Consider the following 24,389-nt stretch of genomic DNA (forward strand, 5'->3'; position numbering starts at 1 on the left):
CCAGAATACAGGGTGTAAAATCCCGGTGGACATTTGAGATCAACTCCAGGCAAGATATCACCCAGGAAATGGAAAGTTGGCATAAAGCTAGCTTTGCCCTTTCAGTTCATCCCCAAGTAGGGGAACAATATAACCAGGAATCAGGGCTGGAATCTTTATATTCACTAATTCTTCTGGAAACCTTTGCTAGACGGATGAAATTAATCCCCACAATAAACATCTTCAAATATTTACATACATTTACAATTATGGGCATTTTGATTTAAATGATTAAAACACCAGGCTTGACTAGACACTAATTGCTATTGATTGTTTAATGATATTGTGGAATGGTAACGCAGGCTTCACATTGACAGTCAAAAGCAATTGACTGAAAAGTCATTATCCATTTTTAACCTTACAAGTAAACGGCCTGAATTGTGATTGGAAAACATGGTATTAAAAGCAGAAAACCTCCCAGAGAAAAAGGATGAGAAGTCTAACCTGTGTATTTCCAAGATCATTTAAATTACCCTCCTTACCACACAGTAGACATGCCAGAAGAAATCTAACCTTCATTTCCAGAAGGAAGCTTTCAGGATCATATGTGGTTAAAGCACTAATCTTTTGGTTTGGGGACTGGGATTTAAGTTTGTTCTCTGATTTTTATGTGCAGCATGTTTATAGCCTCATCTTGCTCCATCTAATTGGCATTGCTTTTCATCACAAAACCATTATACATAATTTAGTGCTGTTCTTCATAGGTCAGACCTAAAGAAAAGGTCACATTGGCGCTGCCTAAACCATATGCTGTGTTAGGATGAACACCGAATCTTGATTTCTGCTGCTAGTCACCATTTGCTTATGGAGATCCAAGCGGTGTTATCATGGATGGTGGGGAGCTGGCTTGGGCACCATAGAAGTCACTGTACTTTATGAGCAGTATTTTATTTGTATGATTTACTGCCTGTATATTATGATTTATGTGGTGTCATACTTGTGTTTATTGCTCTGTAACAGGGAACCCACCTCAGTGCACCCATTACAGTTGAAGCATTGTCACTTGATCCTAGATGGGGAGGAAAATCTTACCAATGTTCATCCCCTGACTTAACCAGAAGCCCAGGTGTTTCCAGTTGGATTCCACCCAGTCTGCACCAGGGAAACACGTGGGAGCTGCAGGGAAACACGTGGGAGCTGCACCATCTCCCATTGGCTCTGGGGAGGGGGAAGTCGGAAATGAAATACAGAGCTGTTCTGTAGGACCAATTGCCCCAGAGAGGAGATTGCATGAATAGCAGTTTGTGCCTACTGCAGAGAGGTGCAGGGATACACCCTGGAGCTGTGACTGTCTGGAGAGTCAGAAGAAACTAAAAGTACACGGATGCTTACCTTGAGTGAAGAAGTGGTGTGAATGTCCTTGACATGAGCAAAGGGCTGCAACAGGGGGAATGGCAGCACTGTAGGCTGCTTCTCCTGAGGGAAAGAAAGAAAGTAGAAGATGGTTTGTCAGTGAGAGGGACTTGGGGATCACTATCCCCTTGCCCAAGATTTGTCCCAAGTAGGAAGGGAGACTTTGGGGAACTTGGGGCTTAAGGTGGTGGATACAAATGTCAGGAAGACTGACAGATGCTGGGAACCCTGAGAAGTTAAGGGCCAGCAGCCAGGACTGATGGGCTGAAATAAAAGGGAGCTGGTAGTCCTGCCAGTGAGACACCTAGGCTGTGGAGAAAATAGCTTAGAGAGCAAGGGAGGGCCATCACCTGAGACTGACTGACTGAAAGTAAAGACAGTTGGTAGCACTGCCGGCAATAAGTCTAGGCTGTGGAGAGAACAGCCAAGAGAAAGAAAGAGAGAAAGGAAGGAACTAGAGTGCCTCTAAAGGTGACAGTTGAAAAGTTGGAGAAGGAGAGAACCGGACTGTTTCCACCCCTGCATCTTTTGGATCTAGGGGAAGAAAAGGTCCAGAAGGATCATATGCCCAGAACATCCCAGGTGTGGTGAGGACAGGGTGTAGGGGTGGAGGAGCCCTGTAAAGAAACCCACAGCTGCTATCCAGATCATAATTAGGAAATATCACCTCCCAAAATCTGTTTTCTTTCTTTGTATTTGCTTTTCTATCAAAGGCATGGCAGGAGAGCAAAGAGAGCGAATAGTATCAGAAGCTGGGTACAGAATGGTCTGCTGGTAGTACAAGAGAGGCTTCCACATGCTCCATAAATTTAGATAGAATTGAACCAAATCAGAATCCCAGATGACTGCACTCCTGAGGTGGTAAATGAATTTAGACATGGCTCAGGACCTTCATCAGAACATCATACCCTTGTATTAATGTCTTTATGGCTGGCCAAGCCACCTCCAGATCTGACATCCCTACCCATATCTGAGGACATTAAAATTATAATCTGGATCCACATTTTGAGATACCTCAAGAATACACCAATATCCCAGAATGCCTGCCTTCAGTAGGTTTTCATCTAACGGGGGAATTTAGGTTCTGTTGAAAACTGTAGAAGATAGTTAAATTAAATGAGGATTGGACCCTACATTAGATGCACAAAAGCAGAAATAGTACCAGAAGGGAGACCAGTGTGTCAGTTCATTGCATGTAATTGTACAGGCCTTCTTGGGAATGCCTTCATTGCAGAATTAATTCAGGTTCTTACATGGGTGTTAATGCTAACCTGAGCTCTACCCACACACAAAAATATCTGACTCCACATTGGTGGTACATTCAATTCAGGCTCATTTGGGGCAGTCAACTAAAATATGTGTGCAGCTTTCATTTGGGTTGGTAACTCATCCACTTTGCAATGAGAACACAAGCTAAGCCACTCAAATGATGATATAACCCTTCAAGATCTTCCCACAATTTTCCTCCTGTGGCTAAAATGACAGACAAGGTCTCTGCAGGAAAGATCCATAAAATGGGTAAGCTTACTGCATAAGACCCCAGAAGCAGAGTTAGAGGTAGGGAAAATGGCACTCTGGCTGAATTTGTCTTTTGGCGCCTTCCTCCCCTCCTTCCCCATTTCAGCTCAAAAGTTGTTTATAATTTACTAAAAAATACAAAAGAGGAAATTACTCAACATTCAATTCAATTCAATTCAACTCAATTCAATTTTATTCTAATAATAAATTATATGTCATAAAAAATAATATTATAGCCAAGGCTAAGTACAGACAGTCAATAAGCCTGAAGCTGAATTGATTTGATCTTTGCAGGTTAGTAGTCTAAGCTGTGTTGATTAAACTGATAAGTAAGTCAACAGACATTCACTTCTGATTCAGGAAATGCAATCACATACCTGCAGTGGCTCAGGCCAGAAGCTGGGGGGCAATAGAGCACATTTTCATGCTCAGCTGGAGCAGACAATTTGAGCCAAGGCTAGGGAGGGAGTTGCAGGGGAAGTTCAAAGCATCCTGGGACTGTATGTTAACTTGAATCTGGAGGGGATCTGGCACAGAAGTTTAATAAACTGATTTAACCTAAATCAGTTAAGTCTGAGACTACATCCACCTAGGTTTATCAGGTTTTGGCCATTTTTAAAGTGGTTTATGTGCACTGTATTTCTGTCGTGTCACAGATTTGAGCCGGTTTCCGATCACTTATACTGGTTTATGTGTAATTCCTTTCTCTAGCATGTGACAAAAAAACTAAACATTATATTAAACATGAAACTAAGAAGTAACAATAACAAATAAAAAACTGTTCACCAAGATTCCAAGACTCAGAAGACAACTCTGCATGCCTTTGCTGCTGCAAACTTGGACAGGTCTGTATTTTGAGACACAATATTCTTGACAGACAGGATGTCGAGCCAGCAAAGATAGTGTATCTTCTCCCATGGTCAATCACAAACATGTTTTTATGAGCTTCAACTTCAAGAAGTTGTATTCGCAGCTCACCACCATTATGGGCATGGTTAACAAGATCCTGAGTACTATCCATGTGTTTGGGAAGTTGTCATGAAGTTCATTGTTGTAAATAAATTGTATAACTTCTTGAGGAGCACTGGAAGTTAGATGATCACCTGTCTGGGGTCTTGTGAGCCCAGCATTCATTCCTGCCTGTGGCAGGGGGTCAAGCTAGATGATCTGATCAGGTCCATCCTGATCCTACCTAGTATGAAACTATAAGTAGATCTGTGAGATAGCCAAGTGCTCTGCAGAGGTCAACACCGTTAATGTCAGAGCTCCCTCCATTAGGGGTGTGTGAAATGGGCACTATTTAATTTGGATTTGGCCTGAATCAGGGACAGTGAGTCGATTCGTTGATTCAGATCACTGTCACCAATTTGATCAGCTGAATGCGAATCTGAAGATTCAATGCTGATGTGGAGAATCAGTGATTCAGACATAGACACAACTTTAAATGTTTTTCCTATATACCTCGAGGTACCAGGTGCAGCTCATGAACACTGAAATGCTGGGACAGATGGAGCGTCCCACAGAAGCACAGGGGTCAGGGCCCTGCATGCTCAGCAGCAAACCCGGAAGTACTTCCAGTCCACTTCCCGCCCGGGGGGGGCCCCCCCCCCCCCCCCCCCCCCATGCTCTCCTGGCTCAGCAACTGGCCATGGGGGTGGGGCCTGGACCTAGAAGGCACCAGTTGCTTAGCCAGGGGGTTGGGGGAGTGGCCCTGCATGCTCCCTACCAGACCCAGAAGTGGACCAGAAGTACTTCTGGTCCACTTCTGGGTCTGCTGCCCAACACACTGGGGAGCCCCCTGCACTTCTTTGGGATGTTCCATGCACCCCAACATCACAGCATTCATGAGCCGCCTGCTACCTAGAGGTATGAAGAAAAAACATTTAAAGCTGTGTCTATGTCCGAATTGCCGAATCTTTCCGAATCTCTCCAAATCAAGTCAAATTTGATTTGGAGAGGTTAAAGGGTGCTCTGATTCGATTCACATTTGGAGATTTGGCCACCAAATTGGGTCGAATCTCTGCCAAATCGAGTCAGGGACTGAAGCTTCACACAGCCCTGCTCTCCATATGTCAATGTGCAATGAAGGTCCTTACAGTGCTTCTTCAAAGCTTCTTTGTCATGTTATACAGAAGGCCCCAAAGGGATGATTTTGGATTCAAGTTGAAGAGCTTGTATCACAGACAGAAAACCTTGTCAGTGGACTCAGAGTAAAGCAGGTAGCGCTGCTTCAGAACTTCACTGTTTTCAAGATTTCTGTATAAAAACATCATAGAAAAATGGTGATTCTGCTCATCAAGAGGAAAATACATGATCTTTACATTTGGTGGACCATTGGTCGCTGGCAGATCTCCAATTTGGGGTATTATATTGGGCCACAAAGCAGGATCAGAAAGGGCATCGCCAACCCCTATAATGGGAGTCATTGCATCATCTATCACTAATGGCATTGTCATTATTCTGGTCTAGATGAAGAATTTCTGTTTCATTTGGGTCTCACTGTTTCTATTTAAATGATTCTTGCAAGTTGAACTGTGGATCATGTAGGCCAGGGGCAGGCAAAATATGGCCCATGGGCTGCATCCATCCCACCAGGCACTTTCATCCAGCCGACAGTGCTCACCAATGAATTGTGCCCTGCACAGCCATTCGACTCACAAGGGTGGGAGCAAAGTGCTTACACATATGCACACCCCACAACATACAGAATTGCACCTCATTCCCACCCCGGTGGGTGGAAGGGCCTGGCCCCACCAGCACACAGCTTCCAAGTGGGGCTGCTGCTGCCACTGCTGCAGCCACCACCATGGGAACCTGCTTGGCTTCCCCTGTGTCCTGCTTGCTCTGGGTCACAGGTAGGGAAGTGGCAGGGGTGGGTCCTGGGGTGGGGGCAATGGAACAGTTGGGTGGAAGCATGGAGAGCAGCTCGGAGCCCACATCCAGGGGGGCGGCAGGAGTGTGGAGCTCAGCTGGGCAGGGTGCGGGTGTGAGTGAGGGTGAAGGGTGTGGGGAACCCCCACACACCACCCCACATGGCATGCAGCCCCCACTGCCAGCAGCAGAAGCAGCAGGAGCCAGCTGCCTTCCCTGCCCCCATCACACAAGTTCCCAGACTCTGCTGGGGAGGGAGCCCCACCCCACTTCCCTGCAGAGTCCAGTGTGGGGTCTCCCCCAGTGTGAGTGTGGGCACTGCAGGTATGCCGTGCAGAGCCCCCACAGTAGAGGTAGGCTGGGCAGTAGGGCTTTGCAAAGCTTCGGATCATGATTCGGATTCAGAGATGATTCAGATGCCAAATCTATAAATCCGAATTGAATCACTGGAAGCTTCAGGCTTTCTGAATAGATCTGGAGCTTCTGAATCGCTTCAGAAAAGATTCAGAGCCGATTCGGCGATTCGGCCATAGAGTATAATGGGGAATCAATGAAATATCTATAACTTTGATGTCCTTTGGCTCATTTGGATGAAACATGCAGAGATGGTAGCCCCTGCAGAGAGTATGATCTGTACCAAATTTCAAGATGATGGATGCAGAGGTTTGGGGGAAACTGCAACCCAAAATCTTGAAAGCAAAACTCATGTCACATGTGTGTGTTAAACCACAATGGGGTCAAAACTGCAGGGATAGTAGTCCCTGCAGAGGCCACAAAACTTGCCAAGTTTCAAGGAGATAGGTGCAGAGGTTTGGGGGAAATTGCACCTCAAGCTGCAGACAAGCAAAACTCATAGTTTCACAGTTGGTAGGGTCGGAAGGGACCTAAGCAGATCATCAAGTCTGACCCCCTGCCATGGGCAGGAAACAATGCTGGGGTCAAGCGACCCCAGCTATGTGATTGTTTAGCCTCCTTTTGAAGATCCCCAGGGTAGGAGCAAGCACCACTTCCCTTGGAAGTTGGTTCCAGCTCCTAGCCGCCCTGATTGTGAAGTAGTGCCTCCTGATGTCTAGCCTGAATCTACTCTCAGTCAACTTAGGGCCGTTATTCCTTGTAACTCCCGGTAGTGCTCAGGGGAACAGGGACTCTCCCATTGCCTGCTGGTCCCCCTTGGCAAGTTTATTAGACCGCCATCAGATCCCTTCTCAGCCTTCTCTTGTGGAAGCTGAACAGGTTCAGGTCCCGTAGACTCTCCTCATGACATGGGTGACACTGTGTGTATTAAGGCGCGTCAGAGTGAAAGCTGCAGGGATGGTAGCCCCTGTGGAGGCTATATACACACCCCCAACCACACCTCACACCCCCCACACACAATATACAAAAGTAAGACTTTATTTTTGAGTTATTATGCAATCACCTCTATAAAGACTATGCAATGCAAATCATGGCAAAAATATTTTTTGTAATAAAATTAAAATATGTTTTAGTAGGTGTTTGACTTTTAGTGTATGACTTTTTTTCTGTTTTAAAGTTGGCAACCCCCCCTCCCAAAAGGGGTATCTTGGGGGGAGGGGAAGAGAGGGGATGGACTTCTGATGGCAAAGGTCAGGGTAAAGGGCAGGACTTCTGGTCCCAGTACAGCAACCAGGGGGTACAGCAACTGTCAAGGGGTGGGGCTACCTTTGCAGCCCTTGACAGCTCACCAAAACTTGTTAAGTGGCTGTCCAGCCAAAAGAATTGCCCACTCTTGATCTATGCATTTTAATCTGATGTCTCCACTGTGACTGTCTTGTTACTACTGCACAGGTTGTCATTAACAGATTTGAAGTATTTTTTCATCACTTCTGCATCTTTTTTTTCATTGCAGTCATTAACTGAGCTTTTTATTTCCTGTTCTGCGCCCCTGACATCCTCCTCTTAGGTACTTGCAACATTTTGTTTCCTTCCAAGTTTCATGCCCGGTGAAAATTAAAATGAGTGTCCTGGCACACCCTGGCACATGCTTGCAAGGGTCACAGCCAGTGAAAATTAAACTGAGTGGCATGGCTTTGGCTCCCCTCCCTCCAGTAGTGCAGCTCTGGTATGTATTGTTATTCAGGAATCTAAAGGGGTTAATGGCCCATTAATGGCACATTGTTCTTTACTTCATGGGTGTTAACAATCATCTCCTTTAGCTCCCTGAATAGTAATACCAGAGTTGCACCTCATCACCTTGGCCCTACCTCTGCCTGCAGAGCTGCACCATGCAGCGGGTACCCCCTGACCAAAGCACCCTGGGCAGTCGCCCACACCACCCACCCCTAAGGCTGACTCTGCCCAGAAGTCCCAGTCACAACCCCCGGGACTGAAGCACCAGTGTGGATACAATAAGATAGCTAGGGTACATTGTAGTTGCTCCCACCACAACAAACTAGGCAAACCTATGCTCTCTAACCCAGTTCCACACAAGTTAACTTAGCATTTGTGCAAATAGGTAGGGGTAGATACAGAGTAGTTGTGGGGGCATGGTTGCACCTCATTTTAGCTGTTGCATGTGCAAAACACCAGCTCCAACCCCAATCAACATCTGGGAGGCAGAAAGTAGGATCCACATGCCCAGTTTTGAGCCCACAGGCAATCCAAAACACTGTTCAGACAGGATTAGAGGAAAAGAGTAGCACTGTGCCAAAAGTACCACTTCCCCCAAATATGTAAAAGAAATGTTGTTTTCCATTCCCAGAATGACAATTCTTATGTCCTAAAGCACTGTGTAAAAGCATCAGCCTAACAAGAAATGGGAACTTCCTTCTTGACAGTCTCTCCTTACCCACCATTGTATTAAAATCCAAAGGTAACAGTAGAAACTGTGAGGTTCATGATACATTTTGACTGAAGCAAGCAAGCAAGGAACGATAGCAGCGGAATAAAGACACTGGACTTTAAAAACACAGAATTAAACAAACACAGGGGACTGGTTGGCAAGATACCCTGAGAGGCAAATCTGAGGGGAAAAGGAGTCCAGGAGATCTGGCTCTATTTCAAAAAGGCCATACTAAGGGCATAGGAGCAAGCTATTCCAATGCAACAGAAGAATGGGAAGTGCAACAGGAGACCAAACTAGCTAGACAGCTATCTCTTCAGTTAGTTGAAACTCAAAAAGGAATCCTATAAAAATTGAAAACTTGGACACAGGACTAGGGAGGAGTGTAAGAGTATTGTACATAAATGCAGGGAGAAAATGAGGAAGGCCAAGGCACAATTTGAGATGCAGCTGGGCTGGCAAGAGACAAAAAGCAATAAAAAGAGATTCTACAAGTATGACAAAAGTAAGAGGAAGGCCAAGGAAAGCATAGGTCCCTTACAGAATGCAGAAGGCAGCTGTGTTATGGATGATGCACAAACGGCTGAAGTATGTAGTGTCTTTTTTAACTTCAATTTTCACAGATAGGAGCAGCTTCCAGATGACAAGTGAAGTTGGCAACAAAGATAGGGAAGGGGACAAACAGTCTAGAGTAGAGGAAGATCAGGTTAGGGGTTACTTAGAGAACCTAAATGCTTTCAAGTTAGCATGGCTGGATGGACTACAACCTAGGGTACTTAAGGAAATGGTTGAGGTAATTTCACAGCCCTCTTTGAGAACTTATGGAGGGTGGGGGGAGGTCTCAGATGACTGGAAAAGAGCAACTCTTGTGCCCATCTTTAAGAAAGGGAAAAACAAGGATTGGGAAATTAGACCAGTCAGTCTGATCTTGATACCTGGAAAGATCACGAAGCAGATCCTCAAAGTATCTATTTCAAAGCACATAGAAGAGAACAAGGTAATCAGGAACAGCCAGCATAGATCCACCAAGATCAAGTCATACCTGATTAGCCTGATTTCCTTCTATGGTAAGGTAACAGGCTCTGCGGATGGGATATACCTTGACTTTAGCAAGGCTTTTGACACACTTTCCCACAACTTTCTCATTAACAAGTTAAGGAAATACAGATTAGATGGAAGCACAGACCATCTGCAGATGCTTCCTCAGCCTTACGAAGGGTATTGGTACTGGAAAGCTTGCTAAGAAGATTTTTTCCAATTATTTGACTTGGTCTAATAAAAGATATTGGATTTAACCAAAAAACCTTGTCTGCCTTTGGCCTTAGACCAACACGGCTACATCCTACACCCATTTCACTCTGTTCAGCACTTCTGAGGTCCATCCTGGAGTATGATGTCCAGTTTTGAGCTCCATGCTTCAGGAAAAATGTGGACAGATTGGAAACTGTCCAACAAAGTGTGACAAAACTGATTAGAGACCTGAGAAGGCTGACTTCTAAGGAAAGGCTAAAACAGAGGTGGGCAATTATTTTAGGCGAAGGGCCACTTACTGAGTTTTGGCAAGCCATCAAGGGCAGCCAGGGGCAGATAAATATTTGAATGGCCTGGCAGGCTGCATCCGCCCCCCCCGGGCCGCATTTTGCCCACCCCAGGCTAAAAGAATCAGGGTTATTTAGTCTGGAGAACATAGGACTGAGGGGGAATTAGATAGCAGTCTTCAAATACCTGAAGGTTGATTACAGCGAGGATGGAGATGCGATTTTCTCTGTGGCTGTAGGGGACAAGACTATGAGCAACAGCCTCAAACTGCAGCAGAAGAAATTTAAGTTAGAGATTAGGAAGAACTTTCTGACTATAAAGCTGGTTGAGCAATGGCACAGGCCACCTAGAGAAGCTGTAGAATCTCCATCCTTTTCAAGAGTTGGTCGAACAGACACTTGGCCGGGATGGTGTAGGCTGGGATGATCCTGCTTTGATCAGAGAACTGAACTAGATTGACTTCATGAAGTCCCTTTCAGCCCTACTTATATTCCCAAGTGGGCAGAGTGAAATGAGCCTTTTTTCACAATCAAAGTCAAATAATGTAACAGCACATGCAATATTGTTTTCACCCTCTCTCCCCTATCTTTTCCCCTCATCCAGTGCTTTCCTGTGTGCACTGCATTTACTTACTGCTACTTTATTTGGAGTTAAGTATCACAGGTCAGCCCATGAGGCCCTGGTGCATTTCCCCCAACACTGAGTCCCCAGAGACTATTCTTCAACATTTTCATCTGGTTCCAGTGGAAAACAGAATCCTGGAAAACAGAAACCGGCGTATTGATGAACTGGTTCTTGGAGCTCCTGGTTTTCCAATAAAATACCAACAGAGATTAGAGGAAGGATTCTCATGAAGCCCCCTGGAATCTGCCCAGGTGGTGGGGCTGGGGTACCCATTTCTAAATGGGTTTTTGTTTGCACGTGTTTAAAGCCAGACCTTTTTTCCAAGGCTGAACTCAGGCCACAAGCAATTCTCATCCTTCTCTCCAGACATAGAGAAGTTCAGCCCAGTACAATGGTTGTGCATATTTATTTTTGACTGAAATCATGCAACTCCAGTGCTATCCACAGGGGGAATGTGGAAAGCTGCCAACGTGGCGCTCAGGGTCACTGTGCTTTGCCACCCCCTTCATAAAGGAGGAGCGCGACATGACCGAGGCCTGCAGGCTCAGCACGTATCCCTGATCGCTTTGTGGAGCAGCTGTAATGTTATCACAAGCAAACTGCTCACGTGCAGCGTGAGGCTCGGGCTCACACAGAAGCAGGCTCCGGTGAGAAAGGGAATAAATGAAGATCCCCTAAGTCTGAGAGAGAAGAAAAGATTTAATGAAAGATTCTGGGTGATTTTATAGAGAACAACTCTATGGAAATAAAGACAAGTGGCTGTGGGAAGCAGCCAAAAATCTGCTCCTTATCCCATCACAGTGAAACTAAATGGTGAGAAACTTGGCAGAGGGCCCAAGCCTTTTACTTATCTGTTATGTCTAAAATCATGCTTTTTCTATTTTTTTAATTCTGTGCTAAGCAGTGTACATAGAAGGGAAAACACTGCTTTAGATGTGAAATCCGGCAGTAGAGTCTGTGGTGCTCTGGTGCTTTATTCCATGAAAACCAGCTTTTCTTCCAAGGTGAAGTGTACAATGTAACATTACTTAATTGCCCACAGTGCTCAGTGGATGCTGACATATATTGTAGAAATGTTAACTGCTTTACATTTCAATGCCTTCCTCCTCCCAGCCCTTCTCCTCCACTGCTTTGCTAGGATGATTCTGGCATGTAGCCAGAGAGGAAGTTTATTTTTCACTGGTGATCATAACTCTCGCTGGTTGTAGCAAATAACATAACTTGCAGTGCTAGGAGGTTTATACCGGAAGCCCTGCTGTGTTGCCTTAATTGGGATCACTCTTCTAGCAATGGAGTAAAAATGGTATTAAGTTAAGATAAATGAACTGCTGATTGGAAACTACAAATGTCTCTCTGCATCCAGTTCCCAGATAGGGAGACTGAATGCAGCTTCTCTTCTTTCTTCATCGCCCCTCCTACCATTCTTCCCATTCACCAGCTACATTCTTCTTCCCTCGCCTAGCAATAGCTGCTTTTTCAACCCCAACCAAGATCACATGGATTTCTCTGCCCTAAAGACTGGATGGAGTCCTAGGGCCGACTCTCAATTTTCCCTTGTTCTCAATACACTCAACACCAGGGATAGAAACAGCTCTAATACCCCACGTCCCTGCTCTCTGGCTCTTTTCTACAACAGTACTCCCTTGAGGCCTTCCTAGCTTTTCTACAACATTACTCCCTTGAGGCCTTCTTCCCTTGAATGTAGCTGGGCAAACTAAACTGAAAGCACAAACCCAAGTTCTGTGAAAAGGAGGCACAATGGTGTTCAGACTGGTAACTTTAATAGTACTCCCAGGTACGAAAACCTAAAGTTAATGCATCAGGGGCCATGCTTCATCCCCACTTATAATCCATGACAGCCTGATGCCATTAGTGGGAAGGTGCAGAGTATAAGATTCAGTCCTGCAAGCTTTTCCCCATAAGCAGAGGGTCGCAGTCTGACAGCCGAGCCCAGACATGCACTGACAAGACTGCCCCTTCACAGAGGGAAGTTGGAGCTGCTTTTTATTAACCCGCAGGGTGATGGTGCCACCTACTATTTTAGAGTCTGGTGGTTAAAACACTAGCCCAGGAAGTGGGAGACCTGGGCTCTAGGCCTGGTTCAGCCTGACAGGGGGTCCAACCTATGTCCCCGACCTCTGAGAGTGCCCCAACCGCCACACTCTTGGATGCGGTGCGTATCAGGTACCTCTCGCTTCTTCTGTTGAAGCTGAGCCTCTGTAGGAAGGAATGCAAAATTCATGAGGCCAGAAAGAGAGCACCAGAGGGAGTATTATCCTGCAAACCCTCATAGTTAGGATGCTCAGTTGGGATGGGGAAGTTCCAGGTCCTAGAAATAAACCTGGGAGAAGGACCAGAACTAAAAGTCCCCATCACCGGGAAATGCCCTATCCAGAAGGCTGCAGGGTCAGGCCTCAGTAGCACAGAGACAACATGTTCAGCTCTGTGGTGTATGAGCTTGTTAGGGCATATACGTGGGAGGTGGAAGATGTGGGTATGAATCTCCTCAAGCCCCAGAGGATCGAAATCCCAGGTTTCCCATTTCCTGGGTAAATGCTCCAAGCCCTAGGCCAGTCTATAATAAAGCGGGTGGTCCCCTATCCTCTGCCAGTTGAGTTTTTAAAGGGAAACTGTGAGCCCTGCTCTGTCCTTTGGAAGAACAGCTGCAGGCACCCACCCTCAGGAGAGGATTCTGGAGTGGATGGAGAGTTCTTGCCCAACTCACATGCCTACGGCCAAGAGAGGGGCAAGTATTCAGACACAGCCCTTTCAGCATTTCCTACTGCCCAGCACTAGCTGGCTTCCTGCTCAGGGTCTGGCTTTTTCAGATCAGCCTTCTAAGGCACCTAATTCTCCTCCTCTTCTTCGTCATGTCTCCAATCCAAACTTTCTATGTGGTTTGCTCCCAATATTCTGCACAGGCCACTGCTTCTGGTGTTGGTGTTGCCAGATCTTGTGGGGTGCATTGGAGATGATGCACGGTTTGCTTCTCCTGACAAACAGACTGGGCAGTTGCATAGAGGCCCCACGATTGCATGACAATTAAACTTTCCCCATGTACCATATACAGAACGTAAGGGCCTCACTTGGGGTGTTGGATTGCCCCTCAGGGGATCAGGCTCCTAAAAGTTAGACCTAAGGCTTTTATTGGCCTCACCTCTCCATTTCTTTTGTCTGTAAACTGAGGATAATGATACCAACCATCCTTCATAAAATTCTTTGAGATCTCCTAATGAAAAGCACTGTATAAGAGCTGAGTATTATCATCCCATTGTCTTCCCCAAATCCTGAGTTAACTGGATCCATGATTTGGGCTCATTTTTAGTGTAAACCCACATGGAACAACCTGTGAAAGACACATTCACACAATCCCACACACAGCCAAGCTTTTAGATTTTGTACAGCTTCAGCAAACGTTGCCCACACAGAATGGAAGCAGCTTTACGGTCACAAGGAGGGTTATCCAGCAGGGTGATGTTGAACTTGTATGCTGTCTGTGCAACGCCACGAGAAACAGGACGCTTTCTTTTATTCCTAGCTCCCAATGTTTTCTTTCTAAAAAAAAAGAAACAAACCCACCCCCATAACGAAGGTCTCCAGATTGCTTATTTAGACAATACCTGCTTCACCTTCTTAGGAGATGATCCCACTCTGTCTGTTAATTGATGCAGCAGCACCAAAAACATCTTTTAAATGTCCCCCGAAGGGGTACAGCAACTCAAACCTGAACTGCCCACACTGTTCCTTGCTCCTACAGTAGTGGAAATATAGGGAAACAGCTATAATTAAGACTTGCCCTTTGATATTCTTCTCATAATACTAACTGGCACACCGTGTCCAGGAAAAACCTGCTCCATTTGCAAGTTAAAAATGATAGTCCTGATTCTGATCTTGGTTACACTGGGGTAAATCAGAAGTCACTCAACTGATGTCAGTGAGGTTATGATGCCGTAAATGAGACGAAAATTAGGATGTGAAAAGAGCAGCCACACTGGGTCCCAGATTCTCCCTTAACTAATAACCTCTACAAGAAGCCCAATAGGGGACAACATAAAACACTTCCAGTCATGGGTGACTGGTGCCTCCCGAGTCTGGGGGGGCACCAGATCACCAATGGGGTGGGGAGGGGTCCCCCCAGTGGCCAATCGCCAGCTGGGAGGGGGCAGTTCCCCAGCGGCCAATTGCCGAGCCAGCAGCAAAACCAGAAGGCCACTTCTGATTTTATGGCTGGTGCTTCCAGGGGGTGCACAGCCGATCTCAGAGGGTGCACGTGCACCCGCGTGCACCCCCTATGTGTCACCAATGCTTCCAGTGGAAGGGAGGGTCAGTGTCTGGTCACACATTGGACCCCACCCCACAATAGGCCTCATATTCTCCGTAACCCAGGAGGATACAGAGCATCACTGTCATACATTACCAGAAGGCCAAGAATTGACTGTGGATATGTGACCCCTGCCTCCTTCCAGACCCCCACTGGGAGCTCTTCCTTGTACCCACTGAAAAAGGAAGCTGAAAGGTTGTAAACACATAAATCAGCATAGAATTTGGGTTGTTCATGCATGCATCCCCTTGAACACGTCCTTGCCCATATGGTTAAGTATATAAGATTCAAAGAATGAAAACATTTGGCCACCGGGGACTGGGGCACGGAAGGAAGCAAGGAGCCTTTTGTCCCATGTCCACCTGCACAAGGGCTGATCAGAATCCCAGCAATGAGAACAAGACACTGCTACAGCTCCGAGGATGCTGTCAACCAAGTTAAATGGGGAGAACAACCAGGTGAGGTTGGGTCTATTCCTCAGATAAGAACTCAAGTCGCAGCTATTTAAAAGCTGTCGGCGCTACTGCTCTGGCTTAAGATTCCCTGGAGCTGTAGGATGAATTCTGGCAGAGTCAACCAGTATCCATTCTTGAGAAAATTACTGCAGCATGCCCCTGTCCAGCCCAACAAAGCCATAGCCATGGCTTAAAAACAAAACAAAACAGAGCCTTTCCACCCCCTGTCTAAGGTAAAGAACAGACATTTAAAAAGGCCGAGCCTGAATTGAGGCCGAAGCTTCGCACAGCCCTAGTGAGCAGCTCCTGCCTGGCAGTCCCAGGGATGCAGGTAATAGCACTCAGGGCTGAGGAGGTGAGCCCACACCATGTGCACCACTGCAGGGGCCAGGGCCAGCCCAGGCGCTGCTCTTCAGCAGGGAGAAAGGGCCACCAGGCAGGAGCTGCTCACCTAGCTGCATGCTCGGTTTGACTCAGCTCTGTCCTGGACAAGCACAGACACACTTGAGCCCCTTCCCCACCTCCCGCCCCCCAGCCTGTGTCCCTCTGCTCAGCAGGGCTCGTGTCCAGGATGGAACCACCGGTGATCCCTCTGTGCATGTCCCCACCTGGACTTGGGGCCGTTTCACTCCCCTCTGTCCCCCCCTGCAATCTGGCCTTTGCTCCTTGCCTGCCCCAAGTGAAAAAGCTGGGCAGACCCCAGCTGGGGTTCGTGCCAGTGGGACAGGGGAGGGAGCGGGGAATTAATCATGCCAGTGGGATAGGGGGTGGGGATGGAAATGCCTGATGGGGCTGCTGTGTCCCGGTCAGGCAGACCCCAGCTGGGGTTCCTGGGGGAGGGGGAGGGAGAGGGGACAGAGGCAGGGATAAACCCCCTTCCTGTCTGCTTTGCCTCAGGGGGTCATGTCTGCTAGTGTCTGGCCATGCCCCCACCCTTGCTCAGGCTAGGGAGCGGAGAGGCAGGGCCAGCCCTGCTCTCTGGAGCACACACAGCCCAGGGCTGGGAGGCATGCTGGGATACTGGGGGACTATGATTTAACTTGAACCAGGAAGGGGTCTGGGACAGAAGTTCCATAAACCGGTTTGATCTCAATCAATTCAGTCTGATACTACATACAACCAGGTTTCTCTAAACCAGTTTCAGCCATTTTGAAACTGGTTTATGTGCACTGAACTTCTGCTCTGTTACAGGTTTAAACCAGTTTCTGTCATTTAAACCAGTTTATGTGTAACTTCTGCCCCTAGCCTAAAAGACATGAGCTCACTTGCACCTTCACACACGGGCGGATCATGGCCAGCTTCCCTAGTTTGCAGTGTTGGGGATGTTTCAGTAGTAATCATGGGACTACCTGAATGTTTTACCTGAGGAAAGACTGCAGAACTGGGTCCTAGAAGAAGTTCTGCTATAGGCCTGATTGAAGTCCTAGTAAATTCAGTGGGACCAGGGTTTGGTCATACATTTATAAGCTTTATTGTCTGACCATGCCAGCTAATGTTCCTGGTATACAGGAAGATAGCTCTATTATCCATTATCATATACAAAGGCCTGTTTATTCCAGGCTAGCTGTGATGACCATGTAAAATATTTAATCTATTTCAGAAAAACAACCTATTTTTTAAGCGTGAAAAAAGGTTTCTTTCATTTTAAAAATATATTGGGGGTAAGGGGATGGCTTTCAAACCACACACTAATATTCTCTCTCCATTAAGAAGTAAAATATTTTGGTTATTTTCTGTATTCAGCTAATGCATCAGACACCTAGTTGATAGATTCCATTAAACCTCCCATTTTCTTGGGAACGTAAGAGACAGGCACTTTTACCAAGGCCAGGTGCAACCTAGGCTCCTGGAAGACATTACACAGAAGACATGATTAATCTGTTATCGGATCTTAAATAGTGCCCCAGTCATATGTGTATGCAATTAATGGTGTAATAAAACAGAAAATAAGCCACAACATTACTCCACAAAATATATGGACCCATTTTGTGGCTGGTTTCCACCAAGCCTTAAAATGAACATGTGGCAGGGTGTTTGCCTAATGCCAGCTGCATGGCGGGACTCTGGGATTGGCCCTAGTGTGGTCCCAAGGCTGGAACTGACAATCAGCTGATTGCCAGTCTTTGCTCCAGGACCACACCTGAATCTTGATCCAGCTCTGGTGCAGTCCCAGGACTGAGGAAGACAATCAGCTAATTGTCAGTCCCAGCTCTGGACTCATACCTGAGTCTTAAACTGGCTCTGGTGCAGTCTAGGGGCTGAAACCAACAATCAGGTATTTATCAGTCTAGGACCTCATAGTTCACTGGGCACCTGGCTTTCTACTTGCTGGTGTCACAGGAGCCTGGGATCATGAACTTGGGTTCCTCCTGTGCTGGCAAATAGTAATGGTGAGATTTGGATTTGATCCCTAATCCTAAAACTATGTCTCCTGCCATGCACATGAGGCATGACAGGAGGCACAATTGTTGGGCTTGGGGAATAGATTCCATTGCGCCATCAGGTGAACATGTACCAGGGGCCTGGTACATGCTTTTGTCGACCTGAGACTTGACTGTAATTCAGCGTTCTCTCACTACCAAACTCATTGCTTTCAAATTTCAGTTTTAGTCTTCTAATTCAATGTTCTACACATTTTTATTCACAGTGGTTTGAATAAGAGACTTGGGTCTGTTTGTTACCTGAGCACAACATAACATTAGGCAATCATTGGATTTGTATCAGAAGGTACAAATCAATACCAATAATGGGGTCTTGGATCTGAAGACAATCACAGACTCTTTAAAACCAATGGGTATGCCAGGAGTGCTCTCTCTGTTGAGCCTGAAAGCCCTTTGATTAAATTAGCCCTTTAATTAAAGAGTAATAGCAGCTGCAGACAATTGAAGTGACTGTCTAAGACAATAGGCTGCCTGGGAGGTTAGGTGAAAGTTAACAAGGGTTTCCCATATGTGTTGTTCAGAAATCACTCAGAGCCAAAATCTCATGCCAGAATCTCTTAAAGGCACTGCTCCCCAGACCTGGCTTCAAAGGCAAATGCTAAGGAATTTGGATGTGTGTGTCAGAGGCAGGAAGACAGAGAGGAAATTTTGAGCATGGTCCAAGTAAGAAATAAAAGACAGAGCTTCTTGGGTACTGAACTTGCTGGCGTGGCAGATTTGGGAATTTATTGTTTGCTCCTTCAGTGTTGAGGAAAATGGGATTTTCTGAACATTTTTTTGTAAGCTAACAAGACTACACCAAGAAAATTCTTCACTCATATCATTAGTTTGTCTTCCTAACAGAAAAAACCCTGCAGGCCTTGGTAAATCTCTAACTTCTTGGCCACAAGTGCAACAGTAATATATTATTTCCCTTAAAGTGGATCTTTGAATTCAGACATCATATCAGAAAGTGTGGTGTAAAAACCGGGAGAAAGATTTTTCTCATTGCAGAAATCAATACCTTTATCCACAGTGGATTTTGGTGGGTTGTCTCCTGGCCAACCCTGCCTGCACAGATGGAGCACACTGCCATGTGATGCACTGTGTTGAATGTGAATCACAGAGCTGGGAGTTATAAAGGCTGACTCCTATCCCACAATTCATAGGACTGTCCCAAAGAACACAGATTCCTGAGATTATTTCAGGCTTCTTGATGTTCTGGCACTGTGTCCCAGGGGGACGACTGTGTCAAACTGCATCACAACATTCTCATGCATTGCCTTCACAACACATCATTGAGGTGCCAATGTCATCATGATGCCACAGTATGATGGGCACTGTAGACATACTTGTGCAGAGAGAGCAGCCATGCTATAGAAAAATGGCAGTTTACACAAATCTACCTGAATATGAAAAGGAGGCTTTATCGGCTGGTATGAATCTCAGAGGTCTCCCTTTCAACCAGAAAGAAATGCCTTAGGTACCCTCTAAATGCTACCCCAATTAACAACTAATTTAGTTAATGGGAATGATCAAGGAGAACAGATTCACCGTGGTGCATTTCAGTAACTTGAAATTGTGCACCTGAGTTGTACAAAAAGCACAGTAGACAGCAGTTCTAAATTGATGCCCGAGTATACACTTCCCTGCAGTGCACACTTCTTTCCCATTTCAGGTTAGCTTCTTTTCTTGAGTCTGCAAAATAAGTACCTTTTAACTTGGTATGGTTGTTTATTGTACTGTATACATTGTTTATTATTTAAGGAGTTCACAGAATTGGTGTGAACATCTCCTGACCCACTGAGCATTCACTCATCAGGACGGTCACCTACCTGGCACGTTTCAGCTTTCACTGGGCTACAGGCCAATTAAGAGGGCTGTAGTGGGTGTCTGTTAACCTTTTCTTGCAGCCAGTGCAGCAATTTCTCTTTTCAGTTCCTAATCTTCCGCTGAATCTCTTCAATTATGTCCAGAGGTGGGCCCTTCACTTGCAGTGTACAGCCTGATAAAGTTAACTCCTTATACGATCTGTGAATTTGCCATAAACAGGCTGTTTTGTTTCTTTGTTTTACAAAAAACACTGTTGGTTATTTGACGAACTGGTCATGCAAACATATTTCAGCATCTGTGTTGTTCATAAACTCATTATTGCTATGACTACTAGAAGTCATTGCTCCTCCTTTGCTCTTTGTGATGCGTGTTTCCTTGGCTCCAGTGCTATAGGTGCTGCTTCTTGATCAGATGACTTGGGTACTCACCTAAGAGGTTTCAGCATGGCTATGCTAATATTTTAGGCACCAATATTCATGCAGGTATCACTTGGGTGGTGGTAACTGAAAACTTTACTTCCTGTCCTGTGTCACATGGTCCAATTTAAAGATTCTGAAGGCAAGAACCACCATCACACAACATCCTGGGGCTTATGGTAACATCTCACATTTTCAGCAACCACTTCTGAAGCAAACTTCATTTCCATGCAAATGTCAGGTCTATTCACTTAATGTAAATAATGAGACACAAAGGAACCACATTCAGTCCAAATAACCATGTTTCCTCACTGTAAAAGGTCCATGCCCAACACAGCTGCCAACAGGCCGTGGGTATGTCCCGCTCACCCAGTCACAATGCACCTGACTTTTCTTTCCTGCCACAACTTTGTTGTTCTTCCAACAGAACCAATATTTGTACAGAGGTGATATCAGTGGTCCCCTGGTAGCCCTGGTGCAATTGCATTGATGTAGCTTCTGTGGGGCTCCTCCTCCCCTACACCCCACCCCTTTCCACTTGGGTGTTATTGCTGGACCCTGGTGATAAGTCAGGGGTAATATGATCCATTCTTCTCCTTTAGGTATGCAACAAGGACCAGAACTACATGTGCTGTCTTTGTGCCTCTATCTTTGGAAACGCAACAAAACAGGTAATATAACATAAATAGCTCGTGTTTGTTGGCCAGGCAGGGCCACAATGCCTCAGTGTGCTGAACTACTCCTTTGCCTTGGGTGTGGGTCTTAGTATGGTTCACTAGATACCACTTCTGACCCTCTTGGTCGAACTCCCTGTGCTTCCTGGCACGCTGCCCCTCTCACGTGGGCTCTCCCCACTCACAATCCTGTCAGGGTATGGGTGACCCCAGACCAGCTTGTGTCACATCTGCACAGAGCTTAATCTCTGGCCAGCTGCCTGCTGGGACACATCTGGCCTGTCATGGGCTCTCAGGCAAGGGTCAAGTTCTCACAGCATCTGGGGCCAGGGAATCTCTGGCTCAAGCAGTGTGAAGAATGTCCACTCTCTTCTGAGTGCTCTGGTCACAGGAGAGACGTGTGGCTCTGCTTCCAGAGCCTGTGTATTCCCCTCTCTCTCTCTCCCAACCCACTTTTTAGGCCATCTTCATCAGGCTTCTTTCCAATCAGCACTTCCCTCCTGACTGGTGTGATGTCAGTTGGCCAGATTACAGCTGGACCACCTGTATCTGGGCTACATCAGGCTAAGCATACATGTGACCCTTCTGGTGGAGTTCTAGACTCCTCGATGCCCTGGGCTCATGCCAAGCATAGAATCATAGAAAATTAGGGTTGGAAGGGACCCCAGGAGGTCACATCTAGTCCAACGCCCTGCTCCAAGCAGGGCCAACCCCAACTACATCATTCCAGCCAGCGCTCTGCTGAGCCAGGCCTTAAAAACCTCCAAGGATGAAGATTCCACCACCTCCCTAGATAACCTGTTTCAGTGCTTCACCGCCATCCTAGTGAGAAGGTTTTCCCTAGTATCCAAACTAAACCTCTACTGCTGCAACTTGAGACCACTGCTCCTTGTTCTGTCATCTGCCACCACTGAGAATAGTCTAGCTCCATCTTCTTTGGAACCTCCCTTCAGGTAGTTAAAGGCTGCTATCAAATATCCCCTCAGTCTTCTCTTCTGCAGACTAAATAAGCCCAGTTCCCTCAACCTCTCCTCAGAAGTCATGTGCCTCAGCCACCTAACTATTTGCATTGCCCTCTGCTGGGTTCTCTTCAACTTTTTCACATCCTTTCTATAGTGGAAGCCCAAAACTGAACACAGTATTCCAGATGTGGCCTCACCAGTGCTGAATAAAGAGGAATAATCACTAGGCCTGTGCAAAGTGGCTAGTATTCATTTCGGATTCAGATTCGGTCAATTCAGGGGACAGTGATTCAATTCAGTGATTTGAATTACTGTCCAGCATCGAGTTGGCAGAATCTGATTCAGAGATTGGGCTCCTGCCAAATATCTGATTCACACAGTCCCATCCCCCGCCCACTCTCCCAGCCCCAGCAATGGCTGCCCAACCCACCCCAGCTCCAGGCACGTTGAAAAAAAATGCCCTGACTCCCCAGGTGTTGCCTGATGGAGGGGCGATTCCTGCTATTCCCCACTGTCCCACATTACATAGGGGGCTCTGTACAAGCCCCCAAACCCCTGCTCACTCCTCCAGCCCCACTGCCCCACCCACCCTAGCTCCTGGCGCTTTAAAGAAAACTAAAGACCAAGGCTCAGTGGTTCCTGCCTGGTGGGGGGTGATTCCCGCTGCCCCCCACTGCCCCACGCCATGTGCGGGGGGAGGGTCTTTTTGAGCTTCCCAAAGCCCTGAGGCCGCTGCAGGAGCTGGTCCCAAACCCCTGCTCACTCCTCCAGCCCCACTGCCCCACCCACCCTAGCTCCTGGCGCTTTAAAGAAAACTAAAGACCAAGGCTCAGTGGTTCCTGCCTGGTGGGGGGTGATTCCCGCTGCCCCCCACTGCCCCACGCCATGTGCGGGGGGAGGGTCTTTTTGAGCTTCCCAAAGCCCTGAGGCCGCTGCAGGAGCTGGTGAGTCTGGGGGCCACCCCCTACTTACCAGCTCCGAGTCCAGCTCTATCTCCCTGCTGCAGCAGGCAGGGACTTCCTGAATCATCGAAACTCTCTGAATCTTTTCCACATTGATTCGGAGAGCTTTGAATCAATTTGGACTTTTTAACTGATCCCCAGATTCGATTTGGATTTGGAGATTTGGCCACTGAATCGGGCCGAAACTCCTCCAAATCGAATCAGCATCCAAAGCTTCGCACAGCCCTAATAATAACTTCCCTTAATTTGCTGCCAATGCTCCTGCTAATGCATCCCAGTATGTTGTTTGCCTTTTGGCAACAAGGGCACGCTGCTAGCTCATATCCATCTTATTGACCACTGTAACCCCCAGGTCCTTTTCTGCAGAACTGTTGCCCAGACAGTCAGCCCCCAGCCTGTACTGGTGCATGGGATGCTTCTGTCTTAAGCACAGGACTTTGCACTTGTCCTTGTTGAACCGCATGAGATTTCTTTTGGCCCAGTCCTCCAGTTGATTTAGGTCACTCTGAATCCTAGCCCTACCCTCCAATGTATCTACTACACCCCCCAGCTTGGTGTCATTGTGAACTTCCTTAGGGTGCGATCCATCCCATTTTCCAGATCGTTAATGAAGATATTGAACAAAACCATCTCCAGGACCAACCCCTGGGGCACTGCACTTGATACTGGCTGCCAACTAGACATCCAGCCATTGATTACTACCCATTGATCCTAATGATCCAGCCAGTTTTCTATCCACCTTACGGTCCATTCATCCAACCCATACTTCCTCAGCTTGCTTGCAAGAATGCTGTGGGAGACAGTATCAAAAACCTTGCTAAAGTCAAGGTATATCATGCCCACTGCTTTCCCCACATCCACAAAGCCAGTTATGTCATCATAGAAGGCAATTAGGTTGGTCAGGCATAACTTGCCTTTGGTGAATCCATACTGATTGTTCCTGATCACTTTCTTCTCCTCCAAGTGCTTAGAAATGGATTCTCTGCTCCATGATTTTTCCAGAGACTGAGGTGAGGCTTACTGGTCTGTAATTTCCCAGATCCTCCTTCTGCTCTTCTTAAAGATGAGCACTATATGTTTGCCCTTTTCCAATCATCCAGGACCTCCCCTTATCTCCACAGCTTGGTGATTTCATGACTCAGGTGTGGTTCTGTTACACTAACTAAATGCAATGCTCAATACAAAGTTCCATTATATTATATATACTTACATATAAAGTTCTTCTGTCAGGGTTCACATGGCTTCTGAAGGCACTGAGGGCCACTAGAGGACTCACAACTTATTTAAAAAGAATAACTACTTTTCTCTGTGTCTGTAGGGCACAGAGCTAGGAACAATGGCCTCAAGCTACAGCAAGGGAAATTTAGGCTGGAGATTAGGAGAAATTTTTTGACTACGAGGGTGGTGAAGCACTGGAACAGGATACCCAGAGAGGTTGTGGAATCTCTAACCTTGGAAGTTTTCAAGAGCAGGTTAGACAGACCCTTGGCTGGAATGGTTAATCAGGGATGATCCTTCCTCAAGCAGATGGCTGGACTAAGTGACCTTTGGCATGTCTACATGTGTATTTACGTGCACCTAAACTTAATGTGCCTTTGCTTA

The 24,389-nt window shown here is 46.5% G+C and overlaps 1 long non-coding RNA gene across 2 annotated transcripts in view; it reads right to left on the minus strand.

Moving 5' to 3' along the window:
• Positions 1 to 1,381: 1,381 nt before the first annotated feature.
• Positions 1,382 to 24,389, minus strand: part of LOC112549794 — a 101,350-nt gene continuing 78,342 nt past the window's right edge. Inside the window, exon 3 of one of the 2 annotated variants that reach the window (XR_003093312.1) lies at positions 1,382 to 1,455. This is a non-coding gene — a long non-coding RNA (uncharacterized LOC112549794). The remainder of the gene's footprint in view (positions 1,456 to 24,389) is intronic. The other variant, XR_003093313.1, reaches the window with a different exon arrangement.

This window comes from Alligator sinensis, unplaced genomic scaffold (assembly GCF_000455745.1).
Source record: "Alligator sinensis unplaced genomic scaffold, ASM45574v1 scaffold599_1, whole genome shotgun sequence".
Classification (NCBI taxonomy): Eukaryota; Metazoa; Chordata; order Crocodylia; family Alligatoridae; genus Alligator; species Alligator sinensis.